Below are 15562 nucleotides of genomic sequence, written 5' to 3'. Positions count from 1 at the left end.
AGAAATAAAAAAGTTTGCAGATGACTTTATAAAGTATAAAAATGTCAAAGTGTGTGTCTGCACTACTTTCAGAAAGGTTTCCTACGCACAGTTCATTCTGGGGCCTTATTCTTAAACTCAAAAGCAAATTTAGAGGAGCAGACTAAAGCTGACTCCAAAGCCTTTTTGCTATAAGCTTTTAGTTTGAAGTTATTCCTTTAGATCCAAGGGCTGTTGCCCCTCTGGGGACCTTTGTGGAACATTGTGAGGCTGACCTACAGGAAACCCTCTAAGCTTTTCTTACAGACTACCTACAGCCAGCCTCATCTGGTCTTAATAATAATTGAATAATTGAACTTTATTAATCTCACAATGGAGAAATTCACTTCTGCATCTTAACCCATCCCCTTGGGGAGCAGTGGGCTGCCACTGTGCGGCGCCTGGGGAGCAATCAGGGGTTAAGGGTCTTGCTCAGGGACCCAGAGTGCCAGGACCGGGGATCGAACCGGGTACTTGCAACCTTCTCTGAGTGCAAGCGCACTGCTCTAACCACTCGGCCACGACTCCCCAATACAAAACTCCAAGTCTTCCACACCTGGAATCGATCCCACGACCTCTTGCATGCAAAGCTTGCACTTTCCATCTGAGCTACACTGCAGTGCCATTCTGGAGAGACTTCAGCTCCATGGTATAAAATATGTACAGCAGATAGGTGATCAACAGGATAGATGAGCACAGGGCGGCCAGCAGGTAGAAGGATATATGAGGGAAAGGTTGCTGGGCTCCCAGAGCGAAGCAGGGAACCGCTGCTATGGCCAGCTCCAGGAAGAGCAGAGCCAAGCCCATCAATCCAGTGTGTGCAGCGGTGTAGCGCATCCTCTCAGCACAGTGCAAGCCCATTTTGACTTCTGTGTGTGCCTCGGTTAGAGTGTCAACCAGCTCAGCTAGCTTCTCTGCAAGAGTGTCCTGAGTCTTGTCACTTCCAGTCTGACCTGGAATGTGAGATTCTAGCGATAACTCGGCAGTGAGAGCCTCCTGATCAGAATATGGGAGAAGATGGCCAGGAACGGAGCCTTTGGTGGTGGACATGAAATCACAATAAACAGCGGCTTTGGAGGAACCCTTGAACAAGATGTAGTCAATCCAAATACCTTTTTCAAAGGGGACGAGCTAATTTTTACTGATGAAGAGGTCATCTGCAAATAAAGTCATACCATTTTCACACCCATCAAATTTAGCTGTTTCTACATAAGAGTCCCTCAGTCCAGTGTAAGACATCAGTAGTCTGCAGCCAAGGTCTTGAGGGCGCATGTTGATGTCACCTACCACAATGACCACATCTGCTCCTGTAGACGTATGGCGGATAAACTGCTGCAGCTCCCAGGCCTGGACCACTCTGTGGGACAGGTAAGACTCCTTCTCTCTGCTGAATTCTGCATACAGTTGTGTGACATAGACGTTTGCAGTCAGGGCCGCCAGATTCAGAATGGCCATTCCACCGGCTTTGCCTCCAAACCAGTCCCCATGGTGAGCCATGTAAGGGTAACTGTTCAAAGAGTAGCGATAAAGGAACGTGTCATGGATTTGGAGTTTGGAAAGAATGGCCAGTCCACTTCCTGTGACTCCGCTTTTGAAGTAATGAGAGTTACGATGAGTAGAGGCCAGCTTCGTTTTCAAGTAGAGAAAGTCCTTCTCACTCCATACCTCTTGCAGTAAGATGACTTTGTTAACGGTGTGACTTCCTCATTGCGTTCTGCATTAGACAATGTAACTCCCTTGAAAAAGAAGGTGATTATTCAGAGGAAGCTGGCTCCCTGGTTTAATTCAGAGCTGCGTTCCTTGAAGCACAATGTTAGGAAATTGGAGACAAAATGGCGCTCTACACACCAAGAGGAATCCTACCTAATCAGGAAAGACAGTCTACTGTTGTATAAAAAGACCCTTCGCAGAGTTAGAACAGCATATTTTTCATCATTATTTAAGGAGAACAAAAATAATCCTAGATTTCTCTTCAGTACAGTTGCCAAACTTACACAGAGTCATAGTTCCGTTGATCCATCCATTCCCATAGCTCTTAGTAGTAATGATTTTATGGGATTCTTCATAAATAAAATTGATTCTATTAAAAATAAAATAATTGCCATCCTCCCAAACATGATTACCTTGTCCTCAGTAAGTGAGGCAGTGCTGAAGGAATCTTTAGAACCTGCGCAGTGTCTGAACTGTTTAGAAGCAGTAGAGCTTTCTGAGCTATCTAAAATTTTAGCTTCATCTAAACCTTCTACCTGTATGTTAGACCCGATCCCAACCAAGCTGTTTAAGGAGGTATACCCTTTAATCAGTGGCTCTATTTTAATAATAATAATAATAATAATAATAATAATAATAATACAGACGGTTCAGCGTCTGCTGTGAAGCGGGCGCTGTACCGATCCGTTGTGGTGAAGAGAGAGCTGAGCCAAAAGGCGAAGCTCTCGATTTTCCGGTCGATCTACGTTCCTACCCTCATCTATGGTCACGAGCTTTGGGTCGTGACCGAAAGAACGAGATCCCGGATACAAGCGGCTGAAATGAGTTTTCTCCGTAGTGTGTCTGGGCTCTCCCTTAGAGATAGGGTGAGGAGCTCAGTCATCCGGGGAGGACTCAGAGTAGAGCCGCTGCTCCTCCACGTCGAGAGGAGCCAGTTGAGGTGGCTCGGGCATCTGGTCAGGATGCCTCCAGGACGCCTCCCTGGAGAGGTGTTCCGGGCACGTCCCACCGGGAGGAGGCCCAGGGGAAGACCCAGGACACGCTGGAGGGACTATGTTTCCCGGCTGGCCTGGGAACGCCTTGGGATTCCCCCGGAGGAGCTGGCCCAAGTGGCTGGGGAGAGGGACGTCTGGGCCTCCCTGCTGAAGCTGCTACCCCCGCGACCCGACCCCGGATAAGCGGAAGAAGACGGACGGACGGATAATAATAATAATAATAATAATAATAATAATAATAATAATAATAATTGAACTTTATTGATCTCACAATGGAGAAATTCACTTCGGCATCTTAACCCATCCCCTTGGGGAGCAGTGGGCTTCCACTGTGCAGCGCCTGGGGAGCAATTGGGGGTTAAGTGTCTTGCTCAGGGACTGATACCAATCTATCCTTGGTAAATGGATATTTACCACAGGCTTTTAAAGTAGCTGTTATTAAACCTTTACTTAAGAAACCATCTCTTGATCAAGATGAGTTAGTAAATTACAAACCTATATCTAATCTTCTTTTCTTATCTAAAATTCTTGAGAAAGTAGTTGCTAATCAACTTTGTGAAAATTTACAAAGTAATGACCTACTTGAGGAGTTTCAGTAAGGCTTCAGAGCTCATCATAGCACTGAAACAGCTCTAGTGAAGGTCACTAATGATATTCTCATGGCCTCAGATAATGGACTTGTGTCTGTATTTGTCCTGTTAGATCTCAGTGCTGCATTTGACACAGTTGATCACAATATTCTCCTACAAAGACTTGAGCATACTGTAGGGATTAAGGGGAAAGCATTAGGCTGGATTAAATCTTATCTGTCAGACAGATTCCAGTTTGTTCATGTTAATAATAAATCTTCCTCAAACTCTAAGATCACCTGTGGAGTACCACAGGGTTCAGTCCTTGGACCAATTCTCTTTACTATATATGCATTCGATTGGCAAAATTATCAGACAACATGGGATTAATTTCCACTGTGTCCCTCTGTGTCTAATAGAGCACTTCGCTCTCAGACTGCAGGTCTGCTGGTGGTTCTCAGTGTCTCTTTATGGCTACAGTATAGCTCAGACACAAAGTACAGGCTTTACATGCAAGAGATTGCGGGATCGAGTTCCGGTGTGGGAGACTTAGAGTATACCGACGATAGTCCAGTGGTGAATGCTCCCGCCCTTCATGTGAGAGACCTGAGTTCGACTCACGGAGGTGACAGTAATTTTTGGGAGGTCGTGGCCAAGTGATTAGAGCAGTGCGCTTGCACTCAGAGAAGGATGCAAGTACCCGGTTCGATCCCCAGTGCCGGCACTCTGGGTCCCTAAGCAAGACGCTTAATAGAATAGAATATAATTTAACTGTATTGTCATTGCACTGTCACAAGTACAAAGCAACAAAATGTGGTATCTCTGCTTTTAACCCATCACCCTTGGGGAGCAGTGGTCTGCCATGTGCGGCGCCCGGGGAGTAATCTGGGGTTAAGGGTCTTGCTCAGGGACCCAGAGTGCCGGCACTGGGGATCGAACCGGGTACTTGCATCCTTCTCTGAGTGCAAACGCGCTGCTCTAACCACTTGGCCACGACGTCCCCACTTAACCCCAGATTGCTCCCCGGGCGCCGCACATGGCAGCCCACTGCTCCCCAAGGGTGATGGGTTTAAAGCAGCGAACAAATTTCATTGTAATGTATGTTTCAATGACAATAAAGATGATATTACTATTACTGTTACTCTAAAAGTAGAATGGGAGGCAGATCCGTTAGCTATCAGGCTCCTCTCCTGTGGAACCAACTCCCAGTTTTGGTCCTTGAGGCAGACACCCCGTCTACTTTTAAGACTAAGCTTAAAATTTTTCATTTTGACAAAGCTTATAGTTAGAGTGGCTCATGTTACCCTGACCTCCATAGTTGTGCTGCTATAGGCTTAGGCTACTGGAGGACATCAGGGTCTATTTCTCTCTCTGCGCTGAGTTCTCCTACTGCTCTCCAATCTGCATTGCTTGTCGTCATTTCAGCTTTTAACTTTTTGTTCTGTCATTTTTCTCTTCATAGAAGGTACACCTGGTCTGGCGTTCTGTTAGCTGTGACATCATCCAGAGAAGACAGATCATCCACTATTACCATCTAACACAAAACAGATTACTGGATCAATGTGAGCTTCTGTGCTTTCTGTGTCTCTGCTCTGTCTTCTCTAACATAGAAAGTACTCCTGGGTCAATGTGAGCTTCTGTGCTTTCTGTGTCTCTGCTCTGTCTTCTCTAAGCCCCAGTGGGTGGAGGCAGATGAGCGTTCACACTGAGCCTGGTTCTGGTTCTGCTGGAGGTTCTCCTCCCTGTTAAAGGGTAGTTTTCCTCTTCACTGTCACTTCAGACATGCTCAGTGTGAGGGATTGCTGCAAAGCCATCAACAGCTGCTTGGAGAGACTTGATGCAACCTGCTGGGTTTCCTTAGGGAGGAAACTTTCTGACCAACCTGGAGGATCTGATGGAATCTGACTTTGGAAAGTGCCATGAGATGACAAGTTTCATGAATTGCCGTTATATAAATATAATTGGATTAAATTAAATTAACGCAGTCAGGAAACAGAGTCAAGAGAAAAAGAAAACATTAAACTTTTACACATTCTGGGTTAACAAAGAAAGCGGGAGTAGTCTTCAGAGGAGTGCAGCCACTGGTATGATCCAGTTCCTATCTAACTCAACTCCTCTCTACGTCCTTGGATGTGGAAACACAGTAAATCTGTAAGCATGTGAGTCCCACAGTGTGTGGGATATCCAGCAGGTTCTGATGACTAGATCTGAGGTGGTGTGGACCTGGAGGAGGTCTGAGATATGTGGCTGTGTGTCCATGTAAGGTTCTGTCCTGGTTCTGATGGTGAGTATTTTAAAATGGATCCTGTAGGTCCCTGGAAGCCAGTGAGCTCACATTATATCTGTCCACACAGAGACAATCAGAAGGTAAAGGTCCATGAAGGACATCTGGATGTGAGCAGAGAACCAGAGGATCCAGGTAGTTGGAGATGTTTAATGTTCCTGCTGATCCACTAAGAACTAGCAGAACCTCTGATGGTCCACTTCAGCTAAGCTTGGTTCCACCAACCACATGATGAAGCTTTCCTTCCCTGCTGAACTGCTCTCACAACGCACACAGGAACCAAGTCTTGATGGGTCAGACTGGCTCTACCAGCTATTTCCCAGCGGGTCGTGGAAATGTGATCCACTGTTAGTCTGACATGGAGCCAGGAAGCAGCAGAACCTCCTGATCAGCATCAACACTCCAGACATGAAGACATGAAGGTGTTTTCATCAGAACAGGGCAGCTGATTTCTGGAGATAACGGATCAAACCTCTGTCTGCAAATAGAACTGGAACATCTGAGAGCTCACTGGGAGGAACTGGGTTTCTGTTCTTGGCTCTTAAAGAAATGTAACGGGTCATTTCCAGAACCTCAGACCCCGACTGAGGAGACCGGTCCATACTAGGGGTGGTGATTGGCTAAAATATCACAACATGATTCCTTGCAGTGAAATCAGGATTTTATTAGTTTCCCAAAGTAACAATAAAGCTGTTGAAGAAAAATCTAGAGAAGCATTTAGACCAGAGCATTTCTGACCCATTTTAATGAGTTGCTGCAGTTCTTCTAACTTGTCTGAAGCTCAACTGAAATGTAATAAATCCATTGAGATATTTAAGAGCTGAAGAACAGCTGCAGCTCTAAACTCCTGTGAGGGAACAACTCCAAGTCTCTGGTTCTGATCCCAGTGATTGTTCCAGCTCCAGCTGAGAAGAACTGAAACTCTTCAGTCACTAAAACTGAGGAAGACTTTCAGATACGATGACAAAACGGTTCAGGAACAAAGAAAGAAAGTCCAGTTGGTTCCATGTTGGGTTTGATTCAATCACTATGAATTTGGGAGAGGGACTAAACAGTCCAGTTAGCTCATTAACATGGAACAGAACCAATCAGAGTGAGCTCCAGTCCAAACTAAATCTTTGACTTTAAGCAGAGAAAAGTGTTTAATGATGGCGACTAATCAATGAGGCCCAAAAGCAAACAGATCAGAGCTGTTAAACATGATGTAGCAGCATCCAGGACGCCTCCAACAACATCCATTCTTTCCACTTTCACTGCTGTGGTTCTGGAGAACATCCAACACACACCGCTTCACATATGAACATAGAAATGTGGGAAAAAGAGCTGAGCTCACGTTAAACACATGTTGGAATAAAAACATTTCAGAATGACTCAGTTTCCACAGTTACAGCAGTTAGATACAGCTCACCTCTCTGAGGATGCAGGTCCAGAAGATTTGAATTGAAAAGGAAGATCCTTTGACCTGTCGCTCTTAAAGGACACACAGCTGGGTTCTGGTTCTGGTTGATGTTTATGTGTCAGTGTCTTAGGAATCCTGTAAAAAGAAAACTTATTTTTAACACATACATAGAGGGACTATCTGGTTCTGATGATCTGGGTCGTATTCAGACAGAAAATAAATGTAAAGATTCTTCCATAAATGTCTGATCAGCCGTCCTTCTTTCTAGGATGAATAATGTTGAACACATGTTGGTCATCAAGGTCCAGGAAATGTTCTGGAAGTTGGTGAGTTTTTCCAGATGTGTCCTGCTGGAACCCAGAGCTCTAAGCAACAGGCTGGTGTCACTCAGCTGGTTGTGCAACACTGACTTGCTGTTTGTCAGAACCCACTGGTACCATGCTGAGCTGCTCTGTTCAGTCTGGATGAAGCAGCAAAGAGGAACAGCAGCAGCTTCAGGACCACTTGGTCTCTTCTGGCCTGATATAGTGAGAACGCTGTGTGAAAAGGGCTCTGGACACTTAGAGATGCTGATCTCACCTCTGAGCGTGGCTCTGGCTCTCAGCTTCCCCACACAGAGTGGTTTTAGAGGGAGGGACTCCCTCCTCTCTGTCCTCACACTGATCCATGCTGCTGAATTCACATCCACATCAGCTCACACACACTTTCTACCTTCACCTGCAGAGGAAACACAAATCATTCATCTGCACATCAACTCTGATCATCCTTTACATCATTAGTGCTGGAAAAAGATCAGCTGCTCCTCCTCTGATTGGCTCTTCTTCTCTGCTTCATATCAGTGTCAGTTGAATGCAGTCAGACAGCAGTGAGAGGCAGAGGAAGCTGCCATCAGCTGCTGTACTTCTACTATCAGTCCACTAGATGGAGCCATGGAGCAACATTTCATCCACTGACACTGATTCACTCTGACTGGAAGCTTCAGTTCATCACATTGACTCAGTTCAACATGAAAAACAATTTCAGCTGATGGTTTATGCAGCAGAGGATCATCAGAGCTCAAAGCATCAGATTCTTTATTAATGGTTAGTTTTTAAAGGACTTTGGAGAAGGAACTATAAACAGATGTGTTAGATTTTAGCTGCTGGGAGGAGTTTAATAAAGAAGATTAAAGTTTTGTTCTCATTTTATTACTATGAAAATTAGACTGAAATTAAATCAAGCGTAAAGTCTGGAAACATTTTTTGAGTTTCCAGACTTTGAGAACAAACAGAAACTAAAGGATGATGTTGAAGGAATGCAGTGATTCCAGTTTGACTGGAAAGACTAAAAGGAGCTATAGAACTACAGACGACGGTTTAGAACCAGGAAATAAAAAAAACAAAAAAAACAAAAAAACAACAACAGTGAATTATTTTTGAATCTAGCAGAAAATAATTCACACTAAGCCAAATTATACATTTCTTCCAGTAGATTAGTCTTCAAACAGTACAAAGATGAAACTTTGTGCTGAAACCAGAAGTGAACATGTTCTCCAGACATCAGAGAGCAGAAACAAAGAGGAAAGTTCCTCAAGACAAAGTTCTGGTAGGAAACAAAGCAAACTTACAGTTTGTTCAGACGGTCCAAAGTGCTGAAGAACAAGATGTGAACCACTGAGACACAGGTGAGCTGCTACCTGGAAGGAGGCGGAGCTTCAGCTGTGATGGAGGCAGGACAGGTAGGTTAGTGGGAGGAGTTCAGATCTGACTGCCTTCTGGTTCTCAGACTCATCTCTGCTGTTCTGCTGAAGAACCTGGTGCTACCTAGAAAGCAGGTGATGTAAAAACTCAGTTTAAGTGTCTGCTAACAGTGAATTCAGAGAAACTCTGGTTCTTTTCTCCAGAAAGAGGGACCAGTCTGACTCTGAGGAACAGACTGAGAAGACAAGCTGCTCCCTGCAGGATCTCCATGAGAAACTCTGACGTTCTTCTGCTCAGCCTAGAACATCAGTCTGAATGTGTTCCTCACTATTAAACCAGATTCTTTGCTTCACTGTTGGACATTTTTCTGACCCACATGTGATGAGCTGTTATCCCCACATGTAGTCACTGTACTGAAATAATGTTAACCTGAATTATTTTAATCTGTGTTATGATTCATAAACACATAATCATGAATAAGTTCCATGTTTCTGCCTTGTTCTTGTTCTCAGATGTCCTGAAGGTTCCTCATCAGTGATGCAGAGAACTTCATGTCTACAGAGTGTTGATCAGTCAGAGAAATGATTGAAGTGAAACAGATCTTACCATCATGATGTGAGTTTGTGGAGTTAAAACCAGCGAGGCAGTTCTATTTCTCTGATCTCAGCAATAAAAACACTAATAATAGCAGAACTTTGTTTGCTATTGTTGACAGGCTGACCAACAGCTCACCAATCATCCCTCCTGATGGAGACCAGCACCATCTATCTCCACCTCTGAGAACCTGCTGATGTCTCCTGAGCCTCCACAATCATTACAGCATCTAAATGACTTTAACAAACTGAATTATGTCTTCTTGACCGAAACACAGCAGAAGAGAAAATCCACAACTTGCTGCCTGGATTTGTTCCCTCTGAGTTTCTAAAAGCAGTTTTTAGCTGTGATGCCCCTGAAATATTACAGATAGTAAATACTTCCCTCCAGTTAGTTTGTTTTCTAAAGGCTGAAAACTGCAGAGATCAAACCTCTGTTAGAGAAACCAACTCTAGATCCATGGATAATAAGTCCCTACAGGATCAGAACTAATCCACTGGTTCTGGAAAAGATCATTGAAAATGGTTGTGATGAACAAATGTATGACTTTCTGATGAAATGAATCTCTTCAGTGATTTCTAGTCAGGCTTCAGACCACAGCACAGAGACTGCACTGCTAAACGTTTACAATGATGCTCATCTTGACTGGAATGGCTCCAGAACTCCTCTGTTGGTTCTACTGGATCTCAGTTCTGCTGAACACAGTTCATCACAACATGTTGATGATCCAACTAGAACACTGGCTGGATTATCTGGTTCTGGGCTAAACTGGTTCACACCATATTTGGCAGACATGGATAACTTTGTGTCATTTGGTAAATAAATATAAATCTGGAGCAACAAAAATTAAACGTGGGGTTCCTCAAGGATCCATTTTCAGCCACTATTATTTCTCCTCCATCTGATGCCAACAGGTCAGATTCTAGAGTTCTCCAGCATCTCCTAACATCCATGCTGACTACATGTGACTTGTAATCTCCATGTTGCTGCTGAGCCTGGCTCACTGCACTCACTGAGTCAGTGTGTCCATAATATCAATGAGCGCATCAGTCACAATATGCTACAGCTTCATGCAGACAGAAAACATCATTTTTAGTCCAGAACTGTGAGCATCTAGATCAGTGGTCAGCTAGACTCTATGAAACATGAAGCTTTGACCACATTTCTGTTATTTTAGTCTCTCTGCACTGGCTGCCTGAACATTTTAGGATTCATTTTAAAATGCTTTTATCTGCTTCTAAAGCTCTAAATGGCCTTGCCACACATTAGCTGTCTGAACTAGTACATCCTGCACATCCTCTGTTCCCTCAGGTCACTGATCAGCTGATCCTGAGTCAGCCAAAGATGAAGCTGAAGCTCAGGGTGACTGAGCTTTAGCTGCAGCAGATCTAGAATTATGAAACAACCTTCCCTTGGACATCAGACATTTGATCTGAATCAACTCCATTTGATTTCTAAGCACAAAGAAAAAGCCTCTAACAGTTCTGTGTGTATTGATGGAAAATGGCTTTTAGTAAAAAGCTCCAAGTGTGGATCAGATTTCTGAGCTTCAGCAGCAACCAGAACTGTTGCTTAAAGCTGAAGTTAGAAGTCAGAGAAAAGCTGCAAAAGAAAATCAAAGCAGCGACTCAGACGTTCTTTCCTTCCATGAAGCTCATTGATTGTTGGCAACACATCACACACAGCACAGTAGAAACATGAAGCTTCTGCTTTTAAAAGCAACTCATGGCTTTCATCTTTTCAGCTTTTAGTGCAACACAAACATCTGGACTAAAACTGATCTGAGAGCAGCTTCTGGTTCCTGAACAACGGCTCTGGAACGTTGATTTCTGCACTTTTCCAGCATCTGGAACATTCCAGCTCCACAGTTCACATGTTAGCTTGCTGTCAATGTTGCTAGTAAACCTTTAGTACGTGTTCAGTGGACAATTTGGATTCAGCTTGACAGGAGAACACCTCCAGATGTTACTCAACACATTTCATTAAGATATGATGTGGAATTTCACATTTAAAGCTCATCAACATGTGACTTTACAATTCTATTGATCAAAACTGCTGAGCTTTACATTGCCACACTATGTACATACTAATTACACAGAAAATAAAACAAGGTCCAGAAAAAGCTGAACTAGAAACAGGTAAGTATAAAATGTTGAAATGATGAAGAACATTTCCATAGTTTGCTGCCACAGAACTTTGGTTCCAACAACACAATAGACGGTTCCAGCTGGATTCCCTCAGAGCTTTCAGGACATCTTCTTGTCAGCCTAGGCACGGCTCATGGAACCATCTGCCACACGTGTCCCTGGATCTGCACAACAACTTACAGAATATACACATTAGGGGACAAGGAGGTGGCTTTTGCTGGCTTCATGCTATCTTTTCATCGTCACATTTGGTTATTGAACAACTACAGAACGGGTCAAGCTATGTTCCAGAAAATGAGTTTTTATCAAATCAATAAATGATTAAAATCTGGGAGTCAGCCCCAGGTAAGATGGCCGCCACATCAGCTCAACTACTGGGAAGCTTAATGAAATGAACTCAAAGAGTTTCACATGTATTGTTTTCTAGATTTCTGTGGAGGTAAATGTTCTTCATCCAAACACTGACTTCTACAGCCAATCACTTTACTACCTTTGGAACACAGAGAAATGACTTTTAAAAGTCACAGCTGCTTCTTTGATGAAGTTATCTCAGTAATATGTTCATAGGAAACTCTCCTGAAGTAATCCCTGGGGATTTTCCCTCACCACATCACCATTATCATCATTATCTTTTTTACAGTGTATTCTAAATACTGATATATTTATAACAATGGCACATAAAACATGTGAACACAAATCGCTTCATTTCACATATTCCACTAAAACAGTACATCCCATAACATCCAATTAAAGGTAATATTATTATTTTTTCATTTTAAAACCCTTCATGATCTGCTTTCCCTCAATGACTGTTAGACCTGTATTTTTACTTTATGCTCTAAAACTAAGTCAGTTCACAGATTCACAACGTTCTGAATAAGCATTGTTACTGAGGTACAGGTATACAAATGACTAAATAATTACAAATGCTAATGCGAGTGAGCAATCAGGCCTTCATCTGACTTAGTAGCTGACTAAGCTGGCATTTAGTTACCTGCAGACAATCTGAAAGCCGTCTACTGTTTTCATGTTGCAGATCCTGCTGAGGATTAGCTGAATATAGCATGATCACACGTCCATTATGACGCCATGAAATGCTCCACATGCTGAGGATTCAGTTACTAAACGGCAGAAAATCAGCACCAAACAATACATTTACTCAGCCAGTTTGTAACTGGAGGCTCTGGCTGCTTTTACCATAGAACACAAGGAGCAGTTGTTCCATGAATCAAAGTCTACAATGGCAGAAAATAGGTAACATCACCTTTATGGTTCCATGTGTTCCATCCACTAAGATCAGCTCCATGTTCAGAGGTCACACTACCACATCTTCATAGAAAACAAGCTTCCATCCTTTTCTTCTGCTGCTATGTGTTAAACTACAGGATCATTGTTATCTGTCAACATCCAGATCATATTTACAATGAAGCAATGCAGTTTGCAGACAATCCCAATGAAGTGTGACAGAGTTTGTGAAAACCAAATGATCTGCTGAAGCTAGATGTGGCCAGCAAGGCAACAGGGATGCAGCTACGCTGTTTTTCTCTGCCCACATCATCCAACCTATTGCTGGGACATTTACAGTAAAGCTTAACACTTCAGGGCCAACCTAAAAACCTGCCTTTGTTACACATGCAGAGAATCTTTATTACTACATATAGACCAACATTTTAAGCTCTGCTCATTTTGAAGAAGATTCTTGACATTCTTTGGAAGAGTTAAATGTGACAGTGATGTGTGTTTGAAATGTGAAATAAATGCAGTTTATGTAAATAGTAAATGGTTTCATATTTATGAAGGTGTGCTGTGAATCCTTGAATAAATAGCTTTTTACCTCTTGGTGCAGCTTTTAAATTCTTTTTTGTCTGGGCCATCTTTTCAACTACCTTAGTGATTTCAACCAGATGTTGACAGTGAACACCTCATGCGTATACGGAGCTCTAGAATGATTCCAGTTGCTTTATGTCGTTGCCGTTGCTCTCTCTAGCTGCCCTTTTGTCTTCTAATGCTCCAGTTTAGTTCAACTCTGGCTAGATTTCACCGTGTTAACTCCAAACTTGTTGCAGTCCGCCCTCATCATTCTTCCTTCAGCCAAGATGCGGCTGACACTCATGTTTGTGTGGAAGCAGAATAATAATCAAATAATAAGAAGAAGCTGCTGCATATGTCTCTATGCTTGCATCCAAAGCCTTGAGTGAAGGCGTATCATGAAGGGGAGAAGTTGCCAGGTTCCATATTTCATAAACTGTTTCTGTTGGGACTCAACTGGATGGCGTAATGCCCAAAGCTTCTGACCACAGATGTGCTTAATGCCACAATTTCTGCCATGCAGTGAGAGGCGTTTTAGTACCAAATGTTTCCCTCCTACATGCACTCTGGACTGGAAACACTGAGAGCTACTTTTTAGGATCTGATTGAATGTGACTTTGTAAAGAGCCTTGAGATGACGTGTTGTGAACTGGCGCTATAGAAATAAAATCTAATTGAAGTGAAAACATTTTAGTGTGGTTATTGTGGAGCATTACCTGGTCACTGCTTGTTCCACAGGCTAAAAAACATTCTTTGGGGATTTAACAGGACATGAAGTTTCTTTTTCTTTGTCTCTATGTAACTATAAATGTCATCAAATAGTCGGCTTTTATCACTTCCATGCGTTTCATATTCCACATGACATAAATGTCTTAATGTGGGCGTGGCCAGCAGATTTTGTAGCATCTCCCTAAACAGAGCTTAGACACTGAAACAAGGTTTACCACTTTGCAATATACTCTAGTTGCATATTCTATATATTAGCTCTACATGGCAATATTTAGCCCTAAAATCCCTGCCTGGTCCTCCTGATGCCGTCAGTATTTGTTCACCCAGAGCAACTCTTTCCTTTTCCAGGTTCTTTTTGATGTAGAAAAGCTGATGGCTGGAATATTTGGAAAAGCTTTCCTCACTTCCCTTGTGATCTAAAAAAAGCAGAATATTAATTTTGTATTCTTTGTAATATTCAATAGTTTGTTTCTGTTGTAGTTCCATATTTCTGCCAGCAGGGAGCGTATTCACAACTACAAGCTCTACGCGCTTCTTCTTTTGTCTTTTTTCTCTTTGCGCTGATGCCGTTACTGCAGTTTAGAGAGAGTTAGAACAGGAGGCGTCAATATAACTAGTTACTAAGTAAATACTGATTAAAACTGTGTTATATCTTGAGTTATTGATCCTAGGAGATTATCTGCACCTGCCAGGAGGGTTTCTGGTTGCGGGACATCACCGTGTTGTTGTGTTTTGTCGAGTGAAAACTGCGGTGAGTAATGATGATTAGCGCTTAGCATAGCATGCTAACTACTGCTGATTCTGGCTGATTGCTCACTGATTTCATGGAGAAAGTATCTTTGTTATATTGTTATGCTTGGAGACGATGTTTAAAACCAGCTGGAGACAGATGAAGGTATATGAGTGAATTGAGGATGTAAAAAATTGTGTTTTGTGTAAATTATCTGTGTTAATTGAGCTATTGCTGCATGTGATTTGCACTATTACTATATGCCAACTAATGCTATATAGTTAAGAGAGCTGGTTTTATGAGCTAAAACAAGCAACAGTGTGCTTTTGAGTTATTGAGAGACAGTAATTTAATGAATGATTATCAAACATGATTGAAATGTGATTTAAAATAATTCATATACACCATTTTGTGTGTGTGGGCTGTTTAAAAATTAATTTTATAGCTCTATGTGATACTTTGTCAATTTGAATGGTTCACGTTCATTGATTTAAGATTAAAAAGAGGATAAATACTGTACAGTTGATTTGGGTAAATGTATAAAAAGAGAAAGACTTTAATGTAAAAGCTGCTGCTCTATACAGGTTGTTTTTTTTGTATGAGTCGGTTTTGATCACTGATCTCTATTATACACTGGAGTGCTAATAGCCGCTGTTAGAACGAGTCGCTGTGAAGCCACCAGCCGCCATATTGGTACTCCCTATTTTCCTCCAGTAACTAGGCAATATGTGCGCTACAGCATCAAATAACGAGGATTTTCTCATGTTCAGGGGGGGTTAAAACTTTTAAAATGTCAAATGCCAAATACTTTTATGTTATGTTCTAAAACTATGAAGTACTGAGAAAATCATGTGCTGAAATATTTTGCATTTTATTTATTTAATTATATATATATATAT

The 15562-nt window shown here is 42.3% G+C and overlaps 1 pseudogene; it reads right to left on the bottom strand.

Moving 5' to 3' along the window:
• Positions 1 to 189: 189 nt before the first annotated feature.
• Positions 190 to 3889, bottom strand: LOC118560407 (annotated as a pseudogene).
• Positions 3890 to 15562: the final 11673 nt, after the last annotated feature.

The sequence above is a fragment of the Fundulus heteroclitus genome, unplaced genomic scaffold (genome assembly GCF_011125445.2).
Source record: "Fundulus heteroclitus isolate FHET01 unplaced genomic scaffold, MU-UCD_Fhet_4.1 scaffold_43, whole genome shotgun sequence".
In the NCBI taxonomy this organism is placed as follows: Eukaryota; Metazoa; Chordata; class Actinopteri; order Cyprinodontiformes; family Fundulidae; genus Fundulus; species Fundulus heteroclitus.
This window is presented reverse-complemented; position numbering and strand designations above follow the sequence as displayed.